Raw genomic sequence first — 25,973 nt, 5'->3', positions numbered from 1 at the left:
TACCTTTTTCTGGTTAAAGTCTTTAAAGGGACATGACACCCACACTTTTTCTTTCATGATTTAGAAAGAGAATGCAATTTTAAAGATCTTTCAAATTTACTTATATTATCTAATTTGTTTTATTCTCTTGATATTCTTTGCTGAAAAGCATATCTAGATATGCTCAGGAGCTGCTGATTGGTTGCTGCACATAGAAGCCTCGTGTGATTGGCTTACCATGTGCATTTATTTTTCTTCAACTAAGGATATCTAAAAAAGTTAGCAAAATAAATAATAGAAGTGAATTGTAATATTGTTTAAATTTCTATTCTCTATCTGAATCATGAAAGAAAGATTTTGGGTTTAGTGGCCCTTTAAGTTGCATTTTTCAGGGCACTAGACTGTTTGCACCGTCTGCATTAGCAAGTATCTCCAATATTAATGAATTTGATTAGATAACAACACAAACATTAAAGGAACACTGAACCCAATTTTTTTTCTTTTGTGATTCAGATAGAGCATGCAATTTTAAGCAATTTTCTAATTTACTCCTATTATTTTTCTTCGTTCTTTTGCTATCTTTATTTGAAAAAGAAGACATCTAAGCTTTTTTTTGGTTCAGTACTCTGGACAACACTTTTTTATTGGTGGATGAATTTATCCACCAATCAGCAAGAACAACCCAGGTTGTTTACCAAAAATGAGCCGGCATCTAAACTTACATTCTTGCATTTCAAATGAAGATACCAAGAGAATGAAGAAAATTTGATAATAGGAGTAAATTAGAAAGTTGCTTAAAATGTCATGCTCTATCTGAATCACGAAAGAAAAAATTTAGATTCAGTGTCCCTTTAATTTTGTCCTGTCTCTTAAAAATATTGTATTATCGTTTTACTTTTGTACCCATGGACAATGCTGCACAATTTGTTGGCGCTTTATAAATAAAGAATAATAATAATAATAATTACTTCTATTATCACATTTTCTTCATTCTCTTGGTATCTTTTGTTGAAAAGTAGGGACGTACGCTCAGGAGCATGCACGTGTCTAGCGTACTATATGGCAGCAGTTTTGCAAGAGTGTTATCCATTTGCAAGAGCACTAGATAGCAGCACTATTTCCTGCCATGTAGTGATCCAGACACTGACATAGGTATCTTTTCAACAAAGAACACAATGGAAACAAACCAAATTTGATAATAGAAGCAATTTGGATTTTCTTTTTAATTGTATGCTCTGTCTCAAAATAATTTTTTTGGGTTTCATATCCCTTTAATTTAAATATACTTTGTTTTCAAGTCTAGCCCCCCCTGCTCCAGAATATTGTTTTGTTTTACAGGCCAGAGCAATACAGCTTTGTTGCTTAAGCTATTGTATACATGTAATTCATGTATTTGTTTAAATAACTACTGAATTAAAATTAAAGTTTCATGATACAGATAAAGAATGCAATTTAAAAACAAAACCTTTCTAGTATACTTCCCTTTTCAAAGTGTGCACATTCATTTTATATGCACACTTTCTGAGGCTCCAGTTCCTAATGAGCATGTACAAAATTGCACAGTATACACATATATACATTTTGTGATTGGCTGATGGCTGTTGTGTTGAGTATAGTTTGCAATAAATTAGCATTATATAATTGCTACAGGAAGTGAGTTCAAGGGGCAGAGGGCACAAGAAACAAGAGAAAATACAATGTAGTCTTGCTAGAGTTTTCTTGCAACCAAGCGTACCTAGTTTTCAATCCGCCACCCTTGAGGTCGCGGATGCCATAGAAATCAATGGGAGTCTGAAAACACAGTAAGCTTATGTTCGAATAAAGTATATTACATAATAAAAGTAAATTAGAAACTTTATTAAAATTGTATACCCTTTCTAAATCAAACAATATTATTGCTCCACATTTGGTGCACTAGTAGATATAGGGATAAAAATGAAATAAATACACAACATAATATAGCTAACTTCCTTTTTATTTTTTTGGAAAAATCTATTTGCACCATGTTTAAGCCATGTAATACAAGTCCCACTCTCCACTTCGCACCAATTATGACACAACTCCTAAACAACTCACACACTAGTGAATTTTTCAACCACTTTTGATTGGAATATGCATAATCACATGATTTATGACATCAGCCAATCTGATTCAAATATATATTTTAAACTATCACTAACGAATCAAATTGCTCGATACTTGTGTCATTGATCACTCATCAGAACTTGTAAGTGCCATTTGTTACATTGTGTATTATACTTTGAAAGTATGTATATGTGAAATTAGTATTAAAGATAAACAGTGATGCTGACATTAGGACACACAGTGTAATATTTTAGACAATGATTTTAAAATTCAAATTGATGTTTGATTCAATATAAGCTGATAGCCCACCTAATATTAAACTGTCATGATTCAGATACAGCAGAAATTAAAATCACCTCTTTACTGTCATGCTATTTTTAGTGTATTTCTTCCTTCTCTTGAATTTCTTTTTCAGTAAGAAATGTCATCTTATATGCCAGCCCATTTTATAACACCTGTGTAGGGGTAGTTTTTAAAACTAAATCAGGAGGGTTTAAACAGGTACAGAGAGAAAACTGGCCCAGCTCTTAAAATATCCATTGATTGCAAATAAATACATATGATACCCTGATTACATGTTATATTTGCAATTATTCCTGCTCAGAATAATAATAAATTTATACTATATGCATATAGAGATATGAAAGACAACATTGTTTAGAACAAAAAAAGGAATTTAGGGACATGTAAATATGTTTGCAAAAGATTTCTGACATAACAAACACACACATATATATATATATATATATATATATATATATATATATATATATATATATATATATATATATATATATATATTGTATATATATACACACACAAGTGTGTGCAAAGATACATGTACAAATTCTTGCATTAATAATCATTTATAAAAAAAAAAACATGAGATAAAAGCAAATCATGACTTCTAGAAACACAAATACACATTCATTTATGTGAAAGTATCATATAACAAATAAATATAAAAATAACTTTCTATGAGATATTGTTTGTTGAGGTATAAATCTAGCTATTTCTTGGACATTAACATATGAAAAATAAAAGATTAGCTTTAGAGAAATGTGCTTGTTCATGGACAGTAATGAAATTATATAAATAAAGTTGGGGATAAACAGAATAACCGCAACATTGATGACTTGACGTGCGTGTTTTTGACTTTTTTTATAAATAAGGGCATCGTATGTGGATCCGCGGCTGCGATGTCTGGCGAGCGTATTGACGCCGACGAATGCACCGAGATTGACGCTTTGATAAATATCCCCCATGGAGTAAATTTATTGCAGAAAGCAGTGTGTCTCTGTCTTTACCAGTTATATTAACAAGCAGACAACGCATGGTGTAACATGATACAAGGGAGAGACTGGATTAGCCTGGATTAATTTGCCAGAAAATGTTCTACTGATAATTTCAAAGCCAAATTAAGGTCTATTATTCAATTCTACTGTATTTAGTGGTCATTTAAGGTATATCTGCAACTTCTTTGTTTTATATATATATATAAAGCTGTATTACATGTCATAAAGAGAAACAAAAAGGGATATATAGAGAGACAAAGAATAGACAGAAATATAGAAACACAAAGCAATCATTTCCTCCGCAATCCATTAACATGTTCCCAAGCCTCAAATAAGCCAAGAACGCAGCAGCAATTCTATTTTTTTATTCTCTCCCTATTACACTTAAATAAAATATATAACGCAGCAGCAATTTCTACTGTCTCGCCCAGCAGCAAATAACATAAATAAGTAGCATGGCTTCAACTCTCTTCCTAATCCAACAATGAACATATTGACACATCATCTTTCTATGCTTGCAGCATCCCAGAATATTATTAAAGCAACGTAAAGATTTTTCCATAAAAAAAAAAACAAGCTATAGACTCCAGTAAGCCATTTAATTAAAGGGAAATTAAAGTCAAAATGGAACTTTCTTGACTCAAATAGACCATTCCATAAAAGAAAACTTTCTAATTTGCGTATAATTATCACATTTACTTTATCTTGTTATTCTTTGTTGAACAGCTAAGAGTTCACAGCTCATATATACTCTATATACTCACCAGTCACTTTATTAGGTACACTGTTTAAATTGCTTGGTAACACAAATTGCTAAACAGCCAAATCACATGGCAGCAACTCAATGCATTTAGGCATCTAGACGTGGTGAAGATGATATTCTGATGTTAAAACCGAGCATCAGAATGGGGAATAAAGGAGATTGGTGCCAGATGGGCTGGTCTGAGTATTTTAAAAACTGCTGATCTACTGGGATTTTCACGCACAACCATCTCTAGGGTTTACAGAGAATACTCCGAAAAAGAGAAAATATCCATTGAGCGGCAGTTGTGTGGACGAAAATGCCTTGTTGATGTCAGAGTTCAGAGGAGAAAGGCCAAGGGTTTGAGATGAAAGAAGGACAACGGTAACTCAAATAACATGTCAAACCTTGAAGCAAATAGGCGATAGCAGCAGAAGACCACACCAGGTGCCACTCCTGTCAGTTAAGAACAGGAAATTGAGGCTACAATTTGCACAGGCACACCAAACTTGGACAATAGAAGATCAGAAAAATGTTGCCTGGTCTGGTGAGTCTCGATTTCATTTGCGACCTTCAAATGGTAGGGTCAGAATTTGGTGTAAACAATATGAAAGCATGGATCCATCCTGCCTTGTATAAACGGTTTAGGCTGGTGTTGGTGGTGTAATGGTGTTTGGGATCTTTTCTATGCACACTTTGAGCCCCTTAGTACCAATTGAGCATCGTTTAAATACCACAGCCTACCTGAGTATTGTTGCTGACCATGTCCATCTCTTTATGACTACAGTGTACCCATCTTCTGATGGCTACTTCCAACAGGATAATGCACCATGTCACAATGCTCACATCATTTCAAACTGGTTTCTTGAACATGACAATGAGTTCACTGTACTTCAATGGCCTCCACAGTCACCAGATCTCAATCCAATAGAGCACCTTTGGGACGTGGTGGAACAGGAGATTTGCATCATGGATGTGCAGCCGACACATCTGCAGCAACTGTGTGATGCTATCATGTCAATATGGACCAAAATCTCTGAGGAATGTTTCCAACACCTTGTTCAATCTATGCCACAAAGAATTAAGGCAGTTCTAAAGGCAAAAGGGGGTCCAACCCGGTACTAGCAAGGTGTTCCTAATAAAGTGGTCGGTGAGTGTACATTAATAAGTATGTGATTGGCTGACAGCTGTCACGTGATACAGGGGCCAGGGACATGAAAGGAAACTGAATTTCAAATTGGCATTAGGTTTTTTCTGACAAATTTCAAAGTCCACATTATTGCATTAATTTTGTATTATCCATTTTGGCTAAGCAAGTATAATGTATTTAATGGTCCCTTGGTAGGTTTTTAAAGTACATTTACTAATGAGATTTTCTGTATGTTCTTGTTTGTATAAAATGTACTGTTATAGTGACATGTATGTACTGTGGCACTGTATATTGCCGCATTATTGCCTCATCATATCTCATCAGCTGCCCACATTAAAAGAATATTGTCTAGATCCATCTAATTGGCCTAAAAACCCTTTAGCCATAATAATGAAACTGTCCAAACAGTTTTAAATACTTTCGGCTAGATTACGAGTTTTGCGTTATAAGTAAAAAAGCAGTGTTAAGGCTCATAACGCTGCTTTTTCACTACCGCTGCTATTACGAGTCTTGTAGGTATAGCTGTCCCGCACACTTTTTTTGCCTTACCGCAAATCAACGTACGCAATTTGCGTATAGTCTTTTTTCAATGGGACTTCCATAGTGCCGGTATTACAAGCTTTTTTTTTAGGCCAAAAAGTGAGCGATACAGCCTATCCCGCAAGATTCGTAACGCATTCTAAAGTCAGTAGTTATCAGTTTTACACTACAAAGCCGTAGCATAAAACTCATAACTAAAGTGCTAAAAAGTACACTAACACCCATAAACTACCTATTAACCCCTAAACCGAGGCCCTCCCACATCGCAAACACTAAAATGATTAACCCCTAATCTGCCGCTCCGGACATCGCCGCCACTATAATAAACATATTAACCACTAAACCACCGCACTCCCGCCTCGCAAACACTAGTTAAATATTATTAAACCCTAATCTGCTGTCCCTAACATCGCCGCCACCTACCTACATTTATTAACCCCTAATCTGCTGTCCCCAGCGTCGCTGCCACTATATTATATTTATTAACCCCTAAACCTAAGTCTAACCCTAACACCCCCTAACTTAAATATAATTCAAATAAATCTAATTAAAACCTACAATTAATAACTAAATAATTCCTATTTAAAACTAAATACTTACCATTAAAATAAACCCTAAGCTAGCTACAATATAACTAATAGTTACACTGTATCGAGCTTAGGGTTTATTTTTATTTTACAGGCAAGTTTGTATTTATTTTAACTAGGTAGAATAGTTACTAAATAGTTATTAACTATTTACTAACTAACTAGCTAAAATAAATACAAATTTACCTGTAAAATAAAACCTAACCTAAGTTACACTAACACCTAACCTTACAGTACAATTAAATAAATTACATAAATTAAATACAATGAAATAAATTAAATACAATTACCTAAATTAAAAAAAAAAAAAAACACTAAATTACACAAAATAAAAAACAAATTACAAGATATTTAAACTAATTAAATGTGTGTACATATGAATCTATATGTTTATATATGTATTTACAGACATATATACACATATAAACACAAAAATGTATATGAACACATACTGTATATATAATTGCATTAAAGTCAAGTAGATGAAAAAATGTAAAAGCATATTTATGCAATATTCATTTTTAAAAATAAAAGGTTTAGACTATGTATTTACTGTAAATATTTCATATTTCAACATTCTGCACATAGGGGAATATGTTCACCTGGTCTACTCAGATTTTATGGTCATAGTTTACTCCGTCCTCATACTTATAACAGGTTAGAGGCTTAAAACTCCAATTTGACCTATATTAAACCCATTACCCTGCTCTTTATCTAGTCAGGCTTTTTCATTGTACAGACAGTCCCCGGGGTACAGACATCCGACTTAAGTACAACTCGTACTTACAAACGGAGAAAATAGAGCTTTATTGCCAATCCTTCTTTCTAGGGTAACCCAAAATACTCAAAATCCAGTAGTCACAAGGACAGAAAGTGATGTGAAATTTTCTGAACAGGGGTACAGATAGCAAAACTAACTTTCCCCTATGCTATCCAAAATTAAAAAAATGTTTGGCTAGAGTTTCACCTAAAAAAAAAAAAAGTGTCTGTTCCAAATTAAATACAAATTCAACTTAAGAACAAACCTACAGAACCTATCATGTTCGTATCCTGGGGACTGCCTGTACTTGTTTTTTTTTTGGTTTTTTTTTGCTTTGGCTTTAAATATTTATAATATTTTTAATAAAGGGATGTTTTTAGCAATAACCTTATTTTCTGCCTAATTCGTTCTTTGGATTTGGATAAAGTAAATTAGAGTCCAACAAAAATTTGGTATCAACCTAAGTTCTTTATTACCGCAGTCAAGGTATTAAAATCCCCACACTATTGATTACATACCATATATAAGAACAAAAAAAAAACAATATATAAACTTGCTTAAATCACAATATAAAAAATAATAAAATACAAAAACAAATGTGACAGTGCACAAAAAAGGATAAAAGCCACAGGTAATCACGGTGGTAATACTCAGCAGGTGAACCTCAGGGACAAAAAGAAGAAACACATATAGTGAAGTTCTGTGGTTATGTGGAATTTACAGCAGAACCTACAAAACATACTCACATTGTCTAGAGCTTCAAAATCAAGCTCTAGATATATAGACACAGGAAGCTCCTAATAGGAGGCAAGGAAAAAAAGGATGTTCCAGCTCCAAAGGATGAATCAGAAGTGGTTAAAAAGAATAACAAATTTGGGGGCGGAGCTTGGCCGCTTAGAGAGATGGCCGCACACTGACACAGCTCCTAGGCCCAATCCTCATGCCCGGATAAATACGACCACTAAAGCCCATCAAGGACCCACCAAGGGGAAATACAACACACCCTGCCATAGTACCACATACCCAGGGAGCCTAAAAGCTATGAACACAGCCGCTGGAAGACCCGCTACAACAGGAAGCCTTTTTTTGCGCCAATATCGAGGCCACCAGAGCTCAGCCGGCAGAGACACAAGGCGCACAGCACTAACCCCTACACACCTGCAACATCAGGCAAACAACCTTTAAGTGGGCCGGAGGAGCAGCGGAACAGCCACAGAGACTGGCAGTGTACACCACGGAAACGCAGGCCGATATCACACAGGTGCACCACTGACAGGGCGCACACGCTGCAATCTCACCACCACAGAAGACCCCCCTAAAGAAAACCGAAGACAGGTACAACACAGCTCCAGTCAGAAAGAGTGATAATGCTCCGGCGGTGTGGCAGATCAGACACTCAAAGGAACCACAGCCTAACAGGTACCGCAACGCCACACCATTAAAATAAGGCGGACTCCCAAACACACATAGCTTACCAGACATATCCCGGGCACCACTCCTGCATTATTAAACCGGGCAAGATAGCCTAATCCTGCAGGCAGGAACGAGTAACACCGGAAGAAACTGGGGTACCCACAGGGAATCCCTGACCACGCATTAAGCATTATATTAAATTCAATAGCCACGTGGTCCATGTACTGTATATAAAAAGGCCTCAGGCATCTCTATATTAAGTCACAGGAAAAAGTGATCATAAAGTTTGGAGGTGAGGTCTTAGACCTCTATCAGTCTACCTACTTCATTGTACTATGCCTGGACGCAAATCTAACAAGCCAGAAGGGCACTCTAGTGTGAAAACAATGCAGCAATATCTAAAACAAGTGGAGACATCCCCCCTAACCGCCATACTAGACAATACAGGGAACACTCATGCTGGAGCCTCTCCCTAAACCAGCCACACATCAGAATCCACAAATCTCACCAAAGGTGACTTGAGGTTACTCTTTACCAAAGAAGATATAAAAGAGATGATGACAAAGGTCAAGGGGTGGTATGGGGACATTAAAAAAGATATTATGAAAGTAACCAAAAGAGTATCCACGTTGGAAGAAAGCCATAATACCACATACAACGATGTTCAACACCTCTCATGAATGGTCTACGACCAGGAAGAAACAATCCACCACCTATTAGAAAAAGTGGAAGATCTAGACAACAGGGGGAGACGGAATAACCTCTGCATCCGGAGGATTTCTGTCATACTCTTCAAGGGAGCAGGTTCAGGAGTAAGGAGCTGTTGTGCAGAGGTGTCAGGTTTTGGGGTTAATGTTGTGTTTTGTCTGCATGAGTCTTTCCTTTTAGGCATAATTAAACAGGTACAACGTTTTAGGAAATAAAGGAGATGGTTTTATTTATAGGATAAAGCAATGTAGAGATATGCAATTAGATAGGACAAAGTCTATAGGTTGTAGTATAAGGCAGGAATACAGTTCTTTGTAATAACAGGCAGGAATGCAGGGCTTTGTAATAAGAAACATGATATTTGCATATGCTGTAGACTGGAACTGTGTAATAACACTCGGAAAAGCAGAGCTTTGTAATAACAAGCAGGATACTTGCATATGCTGTAGACTGGACACAGTTGTAACAAACTGGAAACTTGCATAAACTGCAAACTGGTACTTTGTAGAAACAAACAGGATATTTGCATAGACTGCAATTTGAAGTTGCAGTTTGTAGCTTTCAGGATGTTATAAGCAGTAGTTGGAAATCAACAGCAACTTAGTAGCAAGTCTCTGATGTTGAATTTTCTAGTTGGAGCAATACCTGAGTCAGTCTTTAGTAAATAGAGTTTTAGGCAAGATCAATTGCCAGGAAATCAGTTCCAGGCTGAACCCTGACAGTTTTCCAGGCTGAACCCTGACAGTTTCCTAGACAATCCTGCCAGCGGCCCTGGAGGGCTACCTACAAGCCCTTTTCAGGACAGTAAAACTGCAAACTGGTACTTTGTAGAAACAAACAGGATATTTGCATAGACTGCAATTTGGAACCTTGTAGAAACAAACAGGATATTTGCATAGACTGCAATTGGAACTTTGTAGTATCAGGAAACAAGCAAACAAACTAGCAGGCTGCAAAAAATAAAAGTAAGAAAGGGGAGGAGTTTTCCTCTAAAGCCTTTTCAGCTTGTTACAATGTTTAAAGTCTTCACACTGTGTTTTCACAAGACCAGTGTTTTATAAAGAAATGTGGTGGTGCTAGTTATTGAGAGGAAAATAAGTCTTGTGAGAAATAAAGATTCAGAGCACAATACCTTAATACAAATAAATGTTTTTGAAGTTGCAGTTTGTAGCTTTCAGGATGTTATAAGCAGTAGTTGGAAATCAACAGCGACTTAGTAGCAAGTCTCTGATGTTGAATTTTCTAGTTGGAGCAATACCTGAGTCAGTCTTTAGTAAATAGAGTTTTAGGCAAGATCAATTGCCAGGAAATCAGTCCCAAAATGAAACACAGTGCCAAGGGATTATCCAGAAGAGTAGTCAGTAATTGTAGCAGAAATCAGGAACCAGGAAGTCCAACAAATCTGTATTTTACACAGGATACAGGAGCAGAGAGTCTTTCAGAGTATCACTCTTAATGTGAAAGCATAAAATTGCAAATAAACCTCCCAGATAAAGCAGGCTGCTGATTAAATGATTTCTTTCAGCTGGCAAGCAGGTAGAGCAAGAGAGCCAAAGTTGCAGCAAACAGAAAAACACAATATTCCTTTCCTGTGATCAAGCCATCTGGTTGCATAGTGGTAACACAACAGGCTGGGAAATAACAGCTGCAGAAATAGAGACAGGTCCCAGGTTCAATTCCAGGCTGAACCCTGACAGTTTCCTAGACAATCCTGCCAGCGGCCCTGGAGGGCTACCTACAAGCCCTTTTCAGGACAGTAAAAGGTGATAACAATGCACATGAGATACCAATTGAAAGGGCGCACAGGGTGCTTCGGGCTAAGGCCCCTCCACAAGATGTGGTGCTCAAACTGCAAACCTTCAAGGACAGGGAGGAGATAATGAAATGCTCCAGGGAAAAGCAAAACCTTACACACGCAGGTACACGGATACAGATATTTGCTGACCTAAGCCCGGCCACCCTACAAAAAAGGAGTGAGCTGCACCATATCACCTCAGCACTACATGACCAAAACATCACCTACAGATGGAGATTCCTGGTGAGCATAATAGCATCAAGAGGGGACACAACAGAACAGAAGATCTTCAACACTTTTGCAAAAGTCTACAACTCAACATAGCCCCAAATTACCCCAGAATGCCACCCAGAGCAACTTCAAATGCACCACCAGGCAGAGAACCTTCCCCGTCAATGACCCCCACAAGCGAAAACACAGGCACACTTCATGGAGCAGTCGGTAGCATACCGGCTAACAGGGACACTACATGAAAAGGACTGCACTTGCTACTTGGCTGGGACTCTCGCTAACTCATTCGAATTCAGGTTGTATATTGTATATATTTTTTAAAAAAAAGTTTATTGTTATAGGGCATGTTGGTTTGGGATAATTCCCTTATAGACTCAGTAAGTACTCGCAGTAATCCACTGCACTGCATGTTTGACTTTCAAACAACTGCATAAGTTACACAGGGAAATTGAAAGGAGATTTATTGTAAACGTTTATTTAATTTTCTCTGAAAAATTGTTATACATTTACTGTTTACACTTGGATTGTTTTATATCTGTACAGCATATACATGGGAATACATTAGAACCTCCACCTTGATACTATATGGAGTGCCTAGTAAAATTGGACCACACTCAAACACAACGAAAACCCCCTCCGGTTCGCTCTCCTACTATTACACTCAGGGGCACCACACAAAACACCCTTCCCCTTACACAGCGGAGACCATCAAAATGCAAAACAGATCCATCTCCTTAATCACAATAAATGCAAAGGGATTAAATAGCCCTGCGAAAAGGTCCATAGCTTTTAATCAACTCCGCAGAGACTCAGGGGATATCATATATATGCAAGAAACTCACTTTAAGAAGGGGAGGGAACCTAAGCTTATTAGCAATAACTATAAAACCTTCTTCCTATCATCAGGAGATTCAAAAACAGGAGGTGTGGGCATATTTCTCAGCAATACAACCTAAACATATAGAAAAAGACCAAGGTGGGAGGTACATAATAGTGGTGGGTCTGCTGTTCGCCCCAAATGGTTACTCTCGTGAGCGTGTACCTACCAAATCAAGAGCAACTCCTTCTGCTTTGGCAATTAGGACACAAATTGTTGGAACACGCTAAAGGCACGATATTGCTCGGGGGGATCTGAATCTACCTTTACACCCAACCAGGGACACATCCAGCGGGAAAAATAGTACACCAGCCAGAGTAATTAAAGCTGCCAATACCCAGTTTAGGATGTTGCGACTACATTACATCGGGAGAGATGCCAACCCCAGAAATAGAGATTACACCTTCTATTCCCACCGCCACCAGATCTATACGAGGATAGACTACCTTATGACTGACCAGGCAGGACTCTCACAGATAAATAATTCCAAAATCCTTCCACTTACATGGTCGGACCACGCACCAGTGCTATGTACCTTAGACTGGCCTAACACACCAGCTCTCCCATACTTATGGAAACTAGACAAACAGACCCTTGACCACCCCCCTGATTAAGACGGAGATAGACACGGCTTTGAAACTCTATTTTCAGGAGAACACGGCCGCTGACACTTCCAACACAATAATGTAGGAGGCACACAAGTGCGTGATAAGGGGAGAGTTTATAAAACACAAAACCAGGAACAATAGGTCAAACAGACAGTTTCTTAATTCCACCCTAGCGCAGATCAGGTACTGGGAAAAGGAACATAAAAAGAACCCATCCTCAAACACAATTAAACAGTCACTACACCAGGTTAGAAATGATCTCCATAACCACCTTCTCCAAAAATACCAACAAAACTCAGCCAAATTACAGCAAAAATATTTTGATGTCAACGATAAAGTGGGCACCTCCCTGGCATGAGCCCTTAAACGTAGACAATTAAATTCCCACATATATAACATACTTGACGAGAAAGGTAATACACGAAGAGATAGTGAAGCAATAGCAGAGACTCTGAGGACATATTACGAAAAACGGTACAACCTAGAAAACAAAATCAAGCAAGCAGATATTGACAAGTACCTTACTGATAAACACCTCTCCACACTACCAACAGAGGACTCCAAAACCTTAGACTCAGAAATCACAAGTGACGAGGTCAAACGGGCAATTAAAAGCATGCCAAATGGCAAAAGCCCTGGTCCCGATGGGCTGGGGATAACATAGTACAAAACCTTCCTACACCATATTCTAGTCCCCCTTACCACACTATTTAACTCACTGCGCACGGAGGGCAGCTTCTCAAAGCAAATGCTGACGGCATACATTACAGTATTGCCTAAGCCGGGCAAACCACCAGACAGGCCTGAACACTTCCGGCCTATCTTGTTACTCAACATTGACATAAAAATTATATGTGAAGATTCTGGCCACGAGAATCAATAAATTCCTACCTAACCTAATTCACCCAGACCAGGTGGGCTTAGTGCCGGGCAGGGAAGCAAAGAACAACACCCTAAAAATACTGCAACTGATTACATACGCCCAGCAGCAGGAACTGCCAGTGGCCCTGATTTCCACAGATGCAGAAAAAGCATTTGATAGGGTCCACTGGCGGTTCTTGCAGAGAACATTGAGCGCAATGAAATTTAGTGATAATTTTATAGAACAAATTTTCGCACTATACAAACATCCCACCTCCCAGGTCAAAGTTAACAATCTCCTATCAGATAGGTTCCTGATAAGAAACGGGACGCGACAGGGCTGCCCCCTGTCCCCGATTTTGTTCGCACTGTGCACACGCATCACGGGAATTAAAGTAGGCAGTACAGAACATAAGTTGGCACTGTATGCCGACGATGTTCTACTCACTCTCACTAAAATTGACACAACGCTACCTAGTGCTCTAGTCATATTTGAAGAGTATGGGAAAGTATCTAATTTCCACTTAAACATTAATAAATCTGAAATTCTAAACATTTCCCCAAGCTACTACACAGCTGCCCCTTGAGGAGACAAGAAGTCAAAATTAAATATCTGGGAATATACTTGTCCCCAGATCCACAGGCACTTTTTCAAAACAACTATAAAAACCTGGAAAACAGCATTGTAGCGGATCTTTCCAGCTGGAAGAACAAAACAATATCCTGGCTGGGCCGGATTAATGTCATAAAAATGAATGTCTTCCCCAGAATGCTCTACATCATGTAGACTATTCCTGTGCCCCTACCAGTGGGTTTCTTAGATAAACGCCAGACACACATAGAGCAATACATTTGGAAGGGAATTAGACCAAGAGTAGCTAGAAATACACTCTACCTCCCCAGGGTTAAGGGAGGGCTTGGGGTACCCCACCTTAATACATACAAACAAGCGATTAGCCTCCAGCGCCTGCTGGAGTGGAGCCACAACGACCCCCACAAAATGTGGATCCGATTAGATTGCGACCTCATGGGTACAGACAATGCCAGCATGTTGGCCTGGTTACACATGACACACAGACATAAGGCAGCGACATCATACCAATTAATAACAGAATTCTACAACACCTGGAACAAACAACTTAACACATCGACTGAAATCTCCTTGGCCCCCTCTCCAATAACTCCCATATGCGACAACCCGGCATTGCTGTGGAACCTCAAAAACCCCTATCGGACCCAGGAACTAACCCTGAAAAGCAGGACATTGTACTCCGTGTTACAGGGCAACAAACTTTGATCTCTAGTGGACATGCAGGAGTCACTTGGCGACAGATGCATAAATTGGTACGCTCACGCGCAACTGACTCATTTCATATGGACACACAAGCACCGGGATCTATTGACCAGACCTTTGATGACATTTGAGACACTATGCACACGGGAAGCACCTACCAGACATGCCATATCACTTCTCTATAAGACACTCTTACAACCAGACAAATATGTGCTACCCTCATATACAAAAATGTGGGAAAGGGAGCTAAATGCTGCCATTACACCACAGGAATAGTGGTTCGCTTTCGAGACCACTAAAAAGGCATCGATTTCTGCTAGAGTACAGGAATCAAGTTACAAGTACCTATCGACGTGGTATCTCACACCTTACAGGCTGCAACGCATATACAAAACTGCCAGCGGGAGGTGCTGGAGAGGGTGCGGAGGTGAGGGTACGTTGGTCCATATCTGGTGGGATTGTCCTAACCTAGATACCTACTGGGTAGAGATCTTAACACACATTACTAGAATAGTAGGTAAAATACTCCCAAACGATCCTAAAACACTTCTCTACCTAAATCTTCCTAAAATCGAGAACAGGGCTCTTAGGGCCCTGATGCTCGTTATGATAAATAGCGCAAATCTTCTAATTCCCCAGAGGTGGAAGACACGGACTGTACCCAGAGTAACAGACTGGATAAGACAGGTAGACGCCCTGATACAATTGGAAAGGTACCACCACATGCAACAGGGTACCACAGAGCTACATGACTACATGCTACAAGAATGGACACAATACAAGGATAAACTTGTATAGATCAGACACCATTACAAGACGGACATGACAATAGTTATCCTTCCACATTGCACCAGCCACGATCCCATAGCCTCAGGTTAATAGCACTTAACAAAAGGAGAAACGAAGCAACCCCACCACCCTTTTTGATCCACTACACTTTAGATACTATATATGTTTGAAGGGACCCCACCCCCCATGTGACTCGTGTGTATCCTGTTATTAAATTGTTATTGAATTGGATAGATATTTAAGCACTGTATTACTATTGTTTTGTAATATTATTTAACCAGTTGGGTCTGGCGGAGGGCTCGAAGTCTGCTGCCGAGACACAGACTTAGATACACACTTGACTTACTACCTCCCAGACACTTGTTGCATTCTAATCTCATTGTTCCATCACGCGAACATACAAGGGACTTTCATAAGAAAATAATGCAAAATCAGAGGACTGAACAATCCGCTCTTACAATACAGGCACTTAGTGGTTATGTTGATTACTGTTTATATCTTGTTATGTTTTACAACTACTGTGATGCATATCTTTATCTGTATCCTCAATAAAAAACATATTTAAAAAAAAAAAGTATAACAAATTTATTAAAAACAAGTCACAAGGCATATAATGAGACTGTCCCAATCATAGACTACTACAAACAAAAGACTATGTGTATCACAATGTCCAATGAATGCTCTGTTAGTCCGGTAAGGAACAAGGCTCCGCCCCTTTTTGTGACGTCACTACTCCAACGATCGTTTCACCAATCACAGCTTGGCTTTTTCAAGGATCCTTTTGTTTGTAGTAGTCTATGATTGGGACAGTGTCATTATATGCCTTGTGACTTGTTTTTAATAAATTTGTTATACTTTTTAACCACCTCTGATTCATCCTTTGGAGCTGGAACATCCTTCTTTGCCTTGCCTCCTATTAGGAGCTTCCTGTGCCTATATATCTAGAGCTTGATTTTGAAGCTCTAGACAATGTGAGTACCTTTTCTAGGTTATGCTGTAAATTTCACATAACCACAGAACTTCACTATATGTGTTTCTTCTTTTTTTCCATGAGGTTCACCTGCTGAGTATTACCCCCGTGATTACCTGGGACTTTTATCCTTTTTTGTGCACTATCACATTTGTTTTTGTATTTTACATACCATATATATTTATATATTTTTTCCTTTGGCCTTTGTGTCCACCTTCTGATACTTTGGAGTGCTATTCCTACCCACACAATATAAATATGTGTGTGTGGTGCGCGTGTATTTATATATACATATATATATTTTTATATATATATATATATACACATATACATATACCGTATATACAGCTGTGATCCTTGGAGATATTTTGGCCCCTGAAACCTTGACAGACCACTGCCTCTACAGTCTTCAACATTGCCTGTTTCTTTTTGCTTCTTCGAAAGAGCATGGACAGCACCTCTGGAGACCGCTGTCTCCCTTGATATTTCTGCCTGGGAGAGACCTTGTATCTTGTTGTTGTGCTCATTCTAGCCATGGTGTATGACTTTTAACATTAAGCCTTCAGCAACCTCACCTAGTTAGCAGAGTTTGGCTGTTCCTCAACCAGTTTTATTACTCATACTCAGCTGTTTCTGTTTCAGTTAATGATTGTGTTTCAACCTACATATTAAATTGATGATCATTACCACATGCATGGTATAATTCTTTAATTCTTTTTTATTTTTATTTTTTTATTATCAGACAAGTAAGAAATCTGGCATTTTCCTATATTAAAATTAGGTGAACTTGTGACATATATACATGCGCACTCACTCACACACATACACACACAGGAAACTGCCAGCAAAAAATCTTAACCTTACAGTAAGACATGGGGGTTCATTTATTAATGTGTGGACGGACATGATCCGATATAGCGGATCATGTCTGCCGCACATTGATAAATGCTGACAGCTTTCGCTGTCTGCATTTATCATTGCACCAGCAGTTCTTGTGAACTGCTGGTGCAATACCACCCCCTGCAGATTCGCGGCCAATCGGTCGCTAGCAGTGGGTGTCAATCAGCACGATCATATTCAATCGTGCGGATTGCTGTCCGCCACCTCAGAGGTCCTAAGACCGCTGCTTCTTAACTTCCGCTTCAGCCGGAAACTGAAGAGGAGGGGGTCGGAGGCAGCATCTGCTGCTTCTTAAATAGACCCCATGAGGTCTTATGAATATGTCTTTGAATCTTGTGGCATCAGAGACTTCTGCATTTTGAATTGGAATGGCAGAATAAAGTAATATATTTATTTTGGTGAACTATAATCTGTGAATATCCTGTTGTTAACAGATTGAATAATACAATACAAAATATAATGTGCATTCTGTGTACAATTTAAACTAGATGTTTTGAGATGGAAACCACAGATAGTGAGAGGTCAATAACCCAGATACCAGCTTAGGCCTAGTTTCCATTGAGGTGGTAACGTTTGTAAACTGGAGGTAACAGGTAAAATACTGTTGGAAGCTGTTGACAAAGTCTAAAAAATTTCTGGCATGCTCAACTAGGTGTAAAATGGAAAAATAACTATTTGAAGCCTAGTTCCCATTGATATATAAAGTTTGTAAACTGCAATTTTTTCACTTTATAAATTTATTGTTATATCTAATATTTAGTGCTGGCACAGGTATAGTCTAGTTGGAGTTATGTTCTTATTTACATATCAATATGTATTTACATATAAAAATATAATCAAGCACATATCTCCAAAATTCCAATTAGGCCTATTCATAGGGCAGCATTTAATATTACATACGGTATATCAATAAATTTAAAAATATAATAAAACCAAAAAAAGTTTTTGCTTAAATAAAAAAAAAATTCATAAATTCAATGTATCCCCAAACTCCAACCAGCACAACTAAGTCTCTCTAGAGGCGATCACAGGTAAGGAGAGCAAGCGCTAAACATAAGCTTTATAGTGTAACGTAGGTTTACCATAGCAACAAACTTGTTATGGCAAATTTTTCCATGAATCTGATGTCAGCTGGAAGTGTTAAAGTAGTGTTAGCTTATGCATACACGAAAAGTGCGACTGCAAGCATTGCGCAATATATTTCAATGGAAACCTGGCACTAAAATGGAGCCATAAACTACTTTTAGCTGTCGGCAACTTTGGTAGCTTACGTCTCCACTTTTAACAATTCATTGGAAACAAGCCCTTATTTGGTTGCTCTGCTGCAGAGTGCTCCTTGATAAATGGACTCTGCAGTGCATGATGGAGAACAGCTGCCAGTTCTGCTGCTTAGCATTTATAGTTCACAGTGTTGGTGTAAAAGAAAAGACTGGGATAGCTTTGTGCCCCCCGTAGAACCTCCTCTAGAATCATTAGGTATCCCTTTCATTATATTTTTCTTGGTTCCTATGGATGACTTTTTAAAGCAGGTGCAGCTTTATTGCAATATGTTCATTAACCTTTTGTTTGCTTTGTCACAATACCGTTTTAGCATCTGTATTTTAATGAGCATCTTTGCATAATGTTTCATCCCATGTTTGACACCAAATTAACTCAAGTCAGCTCTCCTCTATCAATCACCTGAGCTTTTCTGTCAACTATTTGTACTTTTTTTTCAGAACATTACTTTATGTTTCTATTCAACTTTTCATGACCTTCCAGTTCTTTCCTTTTACGTCCACATTGCTTAAATAATAGCCTTATTGTGTTTGTATGTTTTAGCTGTTTACAGAGCACTAATCAGCAGAAATATAATCCGGGCACATGATACAATACAACATACAGAGAACATATTTATATTTATAAAATAAATGTACAATTTCTGATATATTTCTTATTGTTTCTTTTGATAACTACCTTGAGGTGCACAACACTGCACATAATAATTGCATAACAAACAAGGGCCGGTAATTCACATATATGCATATATTAGGGTTGCATCGATACCATTTTTTTATGACCGAGTACAAGTACCGATACTTGTTTTCAAATACTAGCCAATACCAATTACCGATACTTTTTTTTAATATCATGTGACAGTTTACCAAGCACAATACAGACTAATTATTTAAGATTCCTTCTTTATAATTATAAATGACAGTAATTCAAGAGACATTATGAAATAATAAAAGTTTTATTTGTCAAAAGTTTACTGAACATGTTTATAAATAAAAAAAATATTACAATAAAATATAAAAATGTAAAGGGGTGATGCAATTGGGTTGTAGGGCTGTTATATAACATCAATCTGACATTTGTATGGAGGTTCGACTCTAAGTTTAACAGTCTTTCACTTTCCACACTACTGCATGGGGGAGAAAGATATTTTTGGGCCATTTTAGCCAGAGCTGGCAATCTGTTTATTAACTGCCCAGTACATCAGGGGTTTGTCTGAACCAGGTACAGTGATCTCTCCTACAATAATACAAATAACAGCAATTTGTATTGGCAGAACAGTAGTAAACAATTTTTAGTTTAGTCTCCACAGCTTAAAATGAAATGGGAACATGCAGTTTGAAAAAATGCCACAAGGTAGCATATGGGTAGGAAGTGGAGGTATCGGTTTAAGTATCGGTGCATTTGCACAAGTACAAGTACTCATGCAAATACTTGGTATCGGTACCGATACCGATACTAGTATCGGTATCGGTGCAACCCTAGTATATATATATATATATATATATATATATATATATATATACACAGTATATATATTAGCATAGCCACTAAATCCTCCTATATCAGTGTAAATATTAAATTGTTTTTTTTTTCTCTATGCTCAGGTGCTTTGTTAAACAATTCATTGACTTCCCAAAGCCTCTGGTTGCTGTGGTGAATGGTCCTGCAATTGGGATTTTTGTTACTCTTCTTGGCCTGTGTGATCTTGTGTATGCTACAGAAATGGTGAGTTATACTTTTATGTAGTGTATTATTGTAAATGAAAACTGAACGCATCTGTTATCTAGGATAGGCAGTTATCAAATCCCATATTATACTTGAAAGCAAGAACACATACTTCACAACATACAACTTGGATAGTTTACAAAAGCTGCTAATAAATATAAAATGTCAGACCTTGCCTGAAGGACATGGATATGTTAATAAAGACTACATTAATATTGCATGTATTGTTTAATTAATAGGCCCAGACATTACAATATGGTATTATATTAAACTGTTTTAAATACACAGTTTGCCATTGTAAACCATGTAAACTGATAGTAACATAAAATATCTCCATAGACTTTAATGTAGATACTTGTTGTTATCACCAGTTACGCAGTTTACAAAAGCAATGGAAAGTAGGTCAAGGGGTTTTGATTAAAGAGTATTTGTATTTTTTTTAAATAAAGTACATTAAACACCGTATAAAAAAAATACTTGTTAGTTATATATTTGTTATACTTGAGATTACATAACTTTAAAGGGATATGAAACAAAAAAATTATTTCATGATTCAGATAGAGCATGCAATTTTAATCAAAGTTCTAATTTACTCCCATTTTTAATTTTTCTTCGTTCCTTTTGTATCTTTATTTGAAAAGCAGGAATGTAAGCTTAGGAGACGATCCATTTTTGGTTCAGCACCTGGGTAGCACTTGCTGATTGATGGCTAAATGTAATCACCAATCAGCAAGCGCTACCCAGGGTGCTGAACCAAAAATGGTCCGGCTCCTAAGCTTACATCCCTGCTTTTCAAATAAAGATACCAAGAGAAAGAAGAAAAATTAGAGCCAATAGAATGCGAGCTCAATCTGATTGGCTGATCGGATCAGCCAATCGGATTGAACTTGATTCTGATTGGCTGATTCCATCAGCCAATCAGAATTTTCCTACCTTAATTCCGATTGGCTGATAGAATCCTATCAGCCAATCGGAATTCGAGGGACGCCATCTTGGATGACGTCCCTTAAAGGAACCTTCATTCTTCAGTTGGACGTCGGAAGGAGAAGATTGATCCGCGCTGGAGGTCTTCACGATGGAGCCGTTCCTCATCGGATGAAGATAGAAGATGCCGCTTGGATCAAGATGGTTGCCGGTCCGGATCGCCTCTTCTTCCCGGATAGGATGAAGACTTTGGAGCCTCTTCTGGACCTCTTCAGCCACCGGATTATGGATCGGTCAGCCCCCGCTTGGGCTTGGATGAAGATTTTGGAGCCAGGACGGATCGGTGATACCCGGCGAGGTGAAGATAAGGTAGGAAGATCTTCAGGGGCTTAGTGTTAGGTTTATTTAAGGGGGGTTTGGGTTAGATTAGGGGTATGTGGGTGGTGGGTTTTAATGTTGGGGGGGTATTGTATGTTTTTTTTACAGGCAAAAGAGCTGAATTCTTTGGGGCATGCCCCGCAAATGGCCCTTTTCAGGGCTGGTAAGGTAAAAGAGCTTTGAACTTTTTTAATTTAGAATAGGGTAGGGCATTTTTTTATTTTGGGGGGCTTTGTTATTTTATTAGGGGGCTTAGAGTAGGTGTAATTAGTTTAAAATTGTTGTAAGATTTTTCTTGTGTTTGTAAATATTTTTTAATTTTTTTGTAACTTAGTTCTTTTTTATTTTTTGTACTTTAGTTAGTTTATTTCATTGTATTTATTTGTAGGTATTGTATTTAATTAATTTATTGATAGTGTAGTGTTAGGTTTAATTGTAGGTAATTAAAGGTATTTTATTTAATTAATTTATTGATAGTGTAGTGTTAGGTTTAATTGTAACTTAGGTTAGGATTTATTTTACATGTAATTTTGTAATTATTTTAACTAGGTAACTATTAAATAGTTATTAACTATTTAATAGCTATTGTACCTGGTTAAAATAATTACAAAGTTACCTGTAAAATAAATATTAATCCTAAAATAGCTACAATATAATTATTCGTTATATTGTAGCTATATTAGGGTTTATTTTACAGGTAAGTATTTAGCTTTAAATAGGAATAATTTATTTAATAATAGTTAATTTATTTCGTTAGATTTAAATTATATTTAAGCTAGGGGGGTGTTAGGGTTAGGGTTAGACTTAGCTTTAGGGGTTACAAAATTTATTAGAATAGCGGTGAGCTCCGGTCGGCAGATTAGGGGTTAATGCTTGAAGTTAGGTGTCGGCGATGTTAGGGAGGGCAGATTAGGGGTTAATACTATTTATTATAGGGTTTTTGAGGCGGGAGTGAGGCGGATTAGGGGTTAATAACTTTATTATAGTAGCGGTGCGGTCCGCTCGGCAGATTAGGGGTTAATAAGTGTAGGCAGGTGGAGGCGACGTTGAGGGGGGCAGATTAGGGGTTAATAAATATAATATAGGGGTCGGCGGTGTTAGGCGCAGCAGATTAGGGGTACATAGCTATAATGTAGGTGGCAGCGGGGTACAGAGCGGCAGATTAGGGGTTAATAATAATATGCAGGGGTCAGCAATAGCGGGGGCGGCAGATTAGGGGTTAATAAATATAATATAGGGGTCGGCGGTGTTAGGGGCAGCAGATTAGGGGTTCATAGGGATAATGTAGGTGGCAGCGGTGTGCGGTCGGCAGATTAGGGGTTAAAAAATTTTAATAGAGTGGCGGCGATCTGGGGGGACCTCGGTTTAGGGGTACATAGGTAGTTTATGGGTGTTAGTGTACTTTAGAGCACAGTAGTTAAGAGCTTTATGAACCGGCGTTAGCCCAGAAAGCTCTTAACTACTGACTTTTTTCTGCGGCTGGAGTTTTGTCGTTAGAGTTCTAACTCTCACTCCAGCCACGACTCTAAATACCGGCGTTAGAAAGATCCCATTGAAAAGATAGGATACGCAATTGACGTAAGGGGATCTGCGGTATGGAAAAGTCTCGGCTGGAAAGTGAGCGTTAGACCCTTTAATGACTGACTCTAAATACCGGCGGTAGCCCAAAACCAGCGTTAGGAGCCTCTAACGCTGGTTTTGACGGCTACCGCCCAACTCTAAATCTAGCCGTGAGATAGTTATTTGGTTAAATGACTAACACTCGTTATAAAGTATATTTCAACCTTTGGGTCGTAGGTTTAAATTTAAAGATCCACGGTTTCATTGTTCTAAGTTTAAAGGGAAATGAAATATCAAACTAAATTCAAAATAAAATAATTATTCACACTGAAAAACACAGGAATGCCATTTCATTACTTATTTCGCCTGTTTTTCCGTACTTTAAAACCAAAGATTGTAAATTTTCACTCCCCAGATACTGGTCTGTATTTTGTGGAATTTAGACCCCTGTCCTACATGCTGCACAGTCATTGCTTGATATGTGCAGGAGCTTCTATATACCTTTCCCTAATTGGTCACAAGAATTAAGGCCTAGATTTAGAGTTGGGCGGTAGCCGTGAAAACCAGCGTTAGAGGCTCCTAACGCTGGTTTTTAACGCCCTCTGGTATTTGGAGTCAGTCATTAAAGGGTCTAACGCTCACTTTCCAGCCGCGACTTTTCCATACCGCAGATCCCCTTACGTCAATTGCGTATCCTATCTTTTCAGTGGGATCTTTCTAACGCCGGTATTTATTTATTTAACTTTATTATAGTAGCGCTCAGGTCCGGTCGGCAGATTAGGGGTTAATAAGTGTAGTTAGGTGGAGGCGACGTTGGGGGCGGCAGATTAGGGGTTAATAAATATAATATAGGGGTCGGCGGTGTTAGGGGCAGCAGATTAGGGGTACATAGGGATAATGTAGGTGGCGGCGGTGTACGGAGCGGCAGATTAGGGGTTAAAAATAATATGCAGGGGTCAGCGATAGCGGGGGCGGCAGATTAGGGGTTAATAAGTGTAAGGCTAGGGGTGTTTAGACTCGGGGTACATGTTAGAGTGTTAGGTGCAGACGTAGGAAGTGTTTCCCCATAGGAAACAATGGGGCTGCGTTAGGAGCTGAACGCGGCTTTTTTGCAGGTGTTAGGTTTTTTTTAGCTCAAACAGCCCCATTGTTTCCTATGGGGGAATCGTGCACGAGCACGTTTTTTAGGCTGGCCGCGTCCGTAAGCACCGCTGGTATCTAGAGTTGCAGTGGCGTTAAATTATGCTCTACGCTCCCTTTTTGGAGCCTAACGCACTGAAAACCCAGCCATTCTGTAAACTCTAAATACCAGCGGGGGAAAAAAAGCATGCATAGCTAACGCACCCCTTTGGCCGCAAAACTCTAAATCTAGGCGTAAGTGTTTTAATGAGTGCGTCCCTGGACTGCAAAACACAAAATTTACATGCAAAATGACAGTTCTAAACGCTTATAAACCTTTTTTATGCGGATATTTAGCAATAAACTATAATTTCCATTTTATAAATTGGATACCATTAAAATGGGTAATAATAACTATTATTTATTATGTATTATTTAGCTTTTAATAGCACTTAACTGGGGAGAAAAGTGTTGTAATAAACAATACTATACTGTCCGTCCTGTGCTGCTTTACCTTAATACAGGGCTGCACTAAGTTTTTTCACGATGAGATGGATAGAGCCCGGGACCACGCTAAAGCAGGGATGCTTAGTGCCAAGACCTGGAGGAGAAGTGTTACAAGGCTTTGAGTGACATCATTCTATACTTGGTAATTCTTAAAGGGACACTGAACCCAATTTGTTTTCTTTCATGATTCAGATAGAGCATGCAATTTTAATCAACTTTCTAATTTACTCCTATTATCAATTTTTCATTGTTCTCTTGCTATCTTTATTTTAAAAGCAGGAATGTAAATCTTAGCAGCCTGCCCATTTTAGGTTCAGCACCATGGATAGCGCTTGCTTATTGGAGGCTTACATTTACCCACCAATAAGCAAGCATAACTCAGGTTCTCAACCAAAAATGGTCCGGCTCCTATGCATTACATTCCTGCTTTTTAAATAAAGATAGCAAGAGAATGAAGAAAAATTGATAATAGGAGTAAATTAGAATGTGGCTTAAAATTGCATTCTCTATCTGAATCATAAAAGAAAACATTTGGGTTTAGTGTCCCTTTAATGGAAGTTCCTGGCCGGTCCTCTTGGTTTTGATCCGTGTTTGTATGCTGAACTTCAACTTTGGCATAATCTCTACTGGCACCTAGAAGTGCTTTTTTACTACATCCCTGCCTGTCCCTTCTGTTTGGATGCATGGCTATTTTTGAATACAGCGGTACTCAACTCTGGCTTGCCTCTTTGCTACACTGCTGTGTACCCACCTCTTCAGTGACAACTACAGCCTGTTCCTGATTCCTGCCTGCAACTTATCCACTTAAACCATGGTACCATATAGACATCTTAGGGCTAGTTTCCATTGAGGTGGGAAAGTTTGGAAACTGATGGTAAAAACATTTATCTTCATTAAA

Source organism: Bombina bombina, chromosome 5 (genome assembly GCF_027579735.1).
Source record: "Bombina bombina isolate aBomBom1 chromosome 5, aBomBom1.pri, whole genome shotgun sequence".
Classification (NCBI taxonomy): domain Eukaryota; kingdom Metazoa; phylum Chordata; class Amphibia; order Anura; family Bombinatoridae; genus Bombina; species Bombina bombina.
The sequence above is the reverse complement of the archived record's forward strand: the minus strand, read 5'-3'. Positions refer to the sequence as shown.